At 45.6% G+C, this 6,298-nt stretch overlaps 1 long non-coding RNA gene across 1 annotated transcript; it reads right to left on the reverse strand.

Moving 5' to 3' along the window:
- Positions 1-1,665: 1,665 nt before the first annotated feature.
- On the reverse strand, positions 1,666-5,592 carry LOC309527580. Its single transcript, XR_014217262.1, has 2 exons — positions 5,281-5,592; positions 1,666-5,106 (listed from the first exon to the last, which is right to left on the reverse strand). It is a non-coding gene; the product is annotated as an uncharacterized lncRNA (long non-coding RNA).
- Between the last annotated feature and the right edge of the window lie 706 nt (positions 5,593-6,298).

Genomic DNA, 6,298 nt, shown 5'->3' on the forward strand with positions numbered 1-6,298 from the left:
GCAGCCTGTTCCACAGACATCATGATCTTCCAGACCAGCTGGCACAGGTCTTTTAGGAGGGTGAAAATGCTTTTGGGGAAACCAGGCTGCTGACTTGGATTTGTTCACACACTTTACTCTTGTGACTCAGTCTGTAGAGCATGAGGCTCTAAATCCCAGGATTGTGGGTTTGAGCCCTGTGTTGGGCGAAAGATTCCTGCATTTCAGGGTTTTGGACTAGATTGATGTATTGTTTTTAACACTTGATTGGAAGCCACCCAGAGTGGCTGGGGAAACTCAGCCAGATGGGCGGGGTATAAATAAATTATTATTATTATTATTATTATTATTATTATTATTATTATTATTATTATTCTATTATAGATGAGCCTCATGGTGGCTTCCAACTCTACAAATCTATGATTCTATCAACAAAGTGTTCCTTTATATCTACAAAATTTAAAGATCTGTAGACACTTCATGGGCATGATCCAGCTAAGTGCTTATGCTTTCCTACTGAAATCAAAGGGGACCCACCTCCCTGCCCCAAGCGCTTAACCGTTGCAGGTTTATGACCAAGTCTTAGCAAATATATTTGCCGCTTTTGCATTAAAATGTGGAGCATGTATATTTTCAGTAATGATCTGCCAGAAGCCTTCATCTTCCCCAGCTGCAACAAAACATGTCTCTCCTGCATTGGTCTCTACAGCCACAGCAGGTGCTGCAAGCTTCCAACAATTTGACTTCACCCCCAAAGGTGCAGTCTTCCAGTGTCTCCCGACACCGATGGAGGCCAACAGATCTGTTGTGTAAGCTAATATCTCTTAGGCGGGATAAAGGAACGTTTTTATTCCTTAAAAAAAGTATATTGCAAAAGAGGAGGAGGAGGAGAGATGGGGAACCCTATATCCATGTACCCCCAGCTTCCAAGCTGAATTAGTCCTGGCAGGGGTTCCACAGGGCTAGTTTCCTCAAGCCACAGCCACCTGCCTGATACCTGACATAGCTATAGGGCAGAAATTCAATTCAGTTCAAATTCTAGGCAAACCTACCCAATCTGCACTTTTGAAGCATGCACCGAAACGTCATTTGAAATGCACACTTCTCTAAAATTTGCCTTGCAGTTTTCAAGTCAGGTAATGTGTGCACAAATGCACGTGCTCAGGTTAAAAAAAAAGGTGCTAAAATGCATGAATTCATGAAAATAGCAAGCAGAAAGGCACTGCATTGGGCTACATTGCTTTGCGAACATATGTATATTCTAGGAAATTGCATACAGAACATGCATTTTAGGAGACGTACATTTTAGGAGAATTGCGGACTAAAAGGCTGGTGAATTTTAATAAGAGCTACTTTAAAAATAAATAAATCACAAACCGATGTGGAAATGTGGAAAATGGAGCTAAAGGCTGGAGGAACAGAAAGAAATGAGCAGAAAGATCTGCTCAACCCAAACATGATTGTAAGGCAAGGAAATGACTGCGAAGGAACAACGGGGAGCCTTAAAGTGCACTCCTGAGTACTCCTTGGGCAAGCAGGGCTTCCATTCAGCAACTATTAAGCTGGCACAGTTAAAATTGCTTACTGAGGAGTCATTCCACAGGCTTCAATCCAACCTGCTTTGATGAAAGTAGCTTGAGGACTATGCCCAGTGACTTGAAGGGAATTAAGTCTTTGAGAGTCATGTGGGTGTTGGAATTTATTTATTTATTTAAAAATGGCAGTGTACAAGTAAATTGTTACATTAAATTATCACATCGTGAAATAGGCAACCACTCACTGAATTTCATACTTCTCCAAATGTTGGGACACCATTCCTGTACTTTTAGTGAAAGCAAGTCTAGAAATCGATACTTTGCATGAAGACATTTTAAAACCTGTACTAAAATGTGGATTCCCCTCCCAAAAATAAATAAGTAAAGCAGAAGATGTTCCCACCAATTTCAGTGAGGATTTCTCCCAGTTAATGGAGTATAGGGTCTCAGCTGTAGTCCTCTACTGCTTTGCTCCTGCACAGTGTTCCATTAGCCCTGCCTTCCCCCTGATTTTATCAGACTGCATTGAATTGCAAGGAGTAGCCTTGTACATAATTATCTGGAAGATGCTCTATAGTGCAAGCTTTTGCATTTTTACTGAGAATTAAGTTCCATTGTTTCCAGTGGAAATTATGCCCGGGGAAATTATGCAGAATTGCACCCCTATTGGGGAGATTTCAGCCAACAAGTAAAAAAACTCTTACATCATCTGTGCTGACTTCCTAAGGTAAAAGCACGTTATTTACACAAACCTATCCCTCAAAGAACTCTGGGAATTGTAATTTGGTGAGGGTGCTGAGACTCTCCAGTTAGAAATCATTCACTCCCCGCAAAAAAAGAATTCCAGATTCCCTAGGGAGACAGGATGGTTGTTGAAACCACTCCAAGGCTGAAAACCTTTGCATTCTTATCTAGGAAGAAACCACATTGGAGACATAAGATTTAGGTACTTCTGAGTACATAGCCATAGGATTGTGCTGCACATTTAAGCTCTGGCAGGCCCTGGATCATTTTGCAAGTTTAGAAAACTCTCAGCATGAGTTTCAAGTAGGCGCTGCACAGATTGCGAGTCACCATAGCAAATGCAATATATATTGTGACCCGACAGGTGATTGGCAGGCCCCCTTAGCTTCAGGCAGGCAATATACCGTAAGCAGCAAAGGGGAGGGGAGTTAGTTTAGTGGATTGTGTTTGGCTCTGTTGGCCGCAAGTTGTGCAAGCCTTGATTTAAGGCCCATGACTTCAGACAACCATTTATCAACTGGAAACTTGCTACAGCGTTCTGTGCAAAGCTACTTGGCCAGTCTGTCCATGTTTAGCCTTCTGCCAAGGGGTGAGCAGAATGTCCCCCCCCCCCCCGTCCTGCCGACACACCTTTCCACCTGCTCAAAAAGCTGGAAGAACAGAGGGAGGGGAGGAATATTCTCTTCCCACTTGGCAGGGCATTGCACTATAATAAAGAAGAGCAACAAAGAATCTTGTGGCATCTAAAAAAAATTTAATGGATTTTTTTAATCACACGGTATGTGTTCATTGGCTTACCAGTGTTACTAATGTTACTAATTACTGGGTCTTTTTGTGAATGGCCACTGCTAATAAGACAGTTGCCATCATCTGAATTTTTCTGTATTGCATTTGCTTTTGACATCGCTGTTCACAAGGCATCCCCAACCCAACACCCCAACCCAACACGTACCTGCAGTGCAGGATAATACTTCCTAAATCTGACGAAGTGGACTGTAATCCACAACAGCTTGTACTGTAATAAATTTGTTAGTTTCTGCAATACCTACTTTGTAGCTTCTTGCTGCAAAAGACTCGCACAGCTACCCCCTATGGAAATTGAAATAAGCAAGTTTTCTTTGGAAATTTGGATTCTCTCATTACTCACTTTTAAAATGGGACACGTGTGAATTTTCTACAGCCAAGAGCGTTACATATCTGTATTTTAAATACAGGACCAAAACAAGGGAGAAGACATGGTATAAGGTTGTTACCTTTCATACAATGTTCATGCATTTGTTCAAAGTATTGTTATTGTTTAAACTATGCAATTGTGATAGAAAATAAACAGTTAAGAATAAAATATGAAGTTTTTAGCATGAGAAATCAGCAGCAAAACATTTATTTGGTTCTAACATACATCCTAAATATTCTGTCCCAATTAGTGGAGTTTAGCGTCTTACAACACAAACACATTTTTAAAAGGTTTCCCCACAGTTGTTGTTTTTTGGACAGGCCAGCCAATTCACCTAAGGTTGCCATTCAAAGGGTGCTTACCTAGAAGCAAATTACGCAGAAATCAGTGGGGCTTACTCCTGTGTCAACATGGTTAGGGCTCAGCTATTAATGATTAAGCAGCTGTGTATCTCCTGTACACTAATCCTGCACTGGCTTCGGTGTCAATCTGGAGCAAACCATCAGGTCACCATGGGAGGGCAGCTTAAATAAACTTAGCAACTCCGAGAATGCAGGATTCCAGTCCTATGGAATGTTCTCAGGCGAGTGCCCTGGGAGACTTTGACACACACTTACCCTGAAGCAGTTCCACTGAAACCGGCTGACGTACAAGAAACTGTTCTAGGGTAAGTAGCGTTTGAGGCTGCAGTCCTCAAATTCCTTCCTTCCAAAGGAGGTCTTAGTGACTTTTGCCATGGAGGCAACTGGGAGGGGAGGAGCAGGTGTCATCATTCTGCAAACGCAGAATGATTTATCTGCTCTCATTTTGGCAGCCATTGAACCAATCTGTTGGCACACACAAAGGTGCGTGTGGGAACTGGTCCTATACGCCCAGGCGAACACACCTTCCTTTCGATATAGACCGGAATTACCTGTGGGACTTGACGGCTTGCTCATCGACTCTGCACCAGCCTGAAATGTTCCAACAGGACTTTTTGTCCTCATCTCGTCTCTCCCTCCCCCTCCCAATCTCGCACTCTTTCTATTTCTCACCCATTTGACAACAACCTGTCACACCCCCTAACTTACTAACCAGCGGAATTATTCTCATAGAGTGTCTTACACCTATCCTACTCCATATTAGAGAACTGACATCCATGAGGACTGGAAACTTATTTTTAAAAACACCGTTAAAGGTGGTTTTTAATCCCTGGGTGCTGAGCGCAGCTTGCTTCGCTTCCTATTAAATCTGAAAGGAAAGCCCAATTTCTTTGCTTGTTCGCTTACTCCACTGATTACAAATTTTGAGGGATGGGTTAAAAGAAAACCAAACCCCCGTCCTGAATTTCTCATCTCCAGGGCAGCTTCGCCACGTTCAGTGGGATGCCTTTGCCGGTGGCTGTCGGATGGTGTCCTTTCCCAAGTCGGTGTGTCCCCCTCCCTCGAAATGAAACTCTTCCTCCAGTGACTGCAGCCTGAAGTCCACAGAGCACTTCTTTCGCCTCCTCCTTTTCCAGCTGGCGATGCTCAGGCCGCCCGGGTCAAGTGGTCCTAAACATTTCACAATTATGCTACAGAACTGTTGAACTGTTAAGAACCACTGCACCCAGCAGGCTTAGATATCCTTTGGAGAGGAGGGGGGGTCGGGAGGAGTCGTTTGGTGTCCCCACCCGCCTGCTGCATCTCCGGAGACCTGCTTAAGCCGGACAAAACAAAAGCGAGAGAAAAAGACAACAAAGTCAAAAGAGGGGGGGGAGAGGGGGAGAAGAAAAAAAAGCACAGACAGGCCAGAGACAAATCCCTTTTGATCTCACCCTCCTACCCGCTCCCCAAGCTTGTTGCGGGGTTTGCAGACAAAACCACTTACGAGGTGTGCAAGCAGATCCTTGGAAAGGGAGAGGGAAAAAATCTCTGCGCCCAATTCCTGCGTAATTAGGAAGGGCTGGAGAGGCAAAAGGGGCGTGCGGGGGTTCCAGCTCGGATGCAAACTGAGCACCTTAAATGCCATTATCCTCATGGGACACTAAAGCGGAGCTGGAGCCACGAGGTGCCAGGAAAGCAAAAGTTTGTGTGCGTGTGTGTGTGTGTGTGGCCAGCGCTGTCTTCTCGCTCGCCGCCGTCTCCCGGTGGAGGCAGGTAGAAAGGTAGGCAGGTAGGCAGTCAGCAGCAGCAGCGTCTCCGTCCCGATCTGCGCTCAGGCACCTCTACCTGCCCCGCCTTATATACCTGCCCCACTCCTTCGCCGTCCCCTGCAGCAGAAGTCAAGAATGCGGCCCTCGCCCCTGCCACGACCTGTTTTTCCAGGCGGCCTTTGCAACGACAGCAAGCCAAGAAGTGGGTGGGTTGGTTGGGCGATGATGTCGGCGCGAGGCTCCTTTCTTTCCTTTTTGTTGTTGTTGTTGTTCTCCCAAAGCGATCATCATCTGGGGCGGTGTAAACGTCAGCAGAGAGAGAGAGAGAGAGAGAGAGAAAGAAAAGAGGGAGAGTCAAACCTGTTCTGCGCTGCGCCTTTCTGCAGCCGCCGCCACCGCCTCCTCCCCAGCTGCCAGGTGCGCGCTGAAAAGTTTTGTCACCGGGCGGGGAGCAACTGCTCAACAGGTTTGGCAGAAGCCGAGGGTGGCTCCTTAAAGCATAGGGGGGGAGAGGGGAAAAGGTGAGTTTTTTAAAAAGGGGAGACTCCACCCTGGGCTTTCCCCGCGCACGTTCCCCTTGCCAGGATGAAGCTAAAGCGAGAGTGCAGGTCTCCATGTAGCCAAAACGGCGCCGTGACACCCACATAAGGGAGGTAGCTATCAGAAGCCTGGGAGAACCTAAGGTTTGCAGCAGGATAAAAACAAACTATGTCTCCTCCTTCGGGGAGGAGAGTCTTTGTTGTTGTTTAGTCG

The sequence above is a fragment of the Podarcis vaucheri genome (genome assembly GCF_965113315.1).
Source record: "Podarcis vaucheri genome assembly, chromosome: 1".
Lineage (NCBI taxonomy): Eukaryota > Metazoa > Chordata > Lepidosauria > Squamata > Lacertidae > Podarcis > Podarcis vaucheri.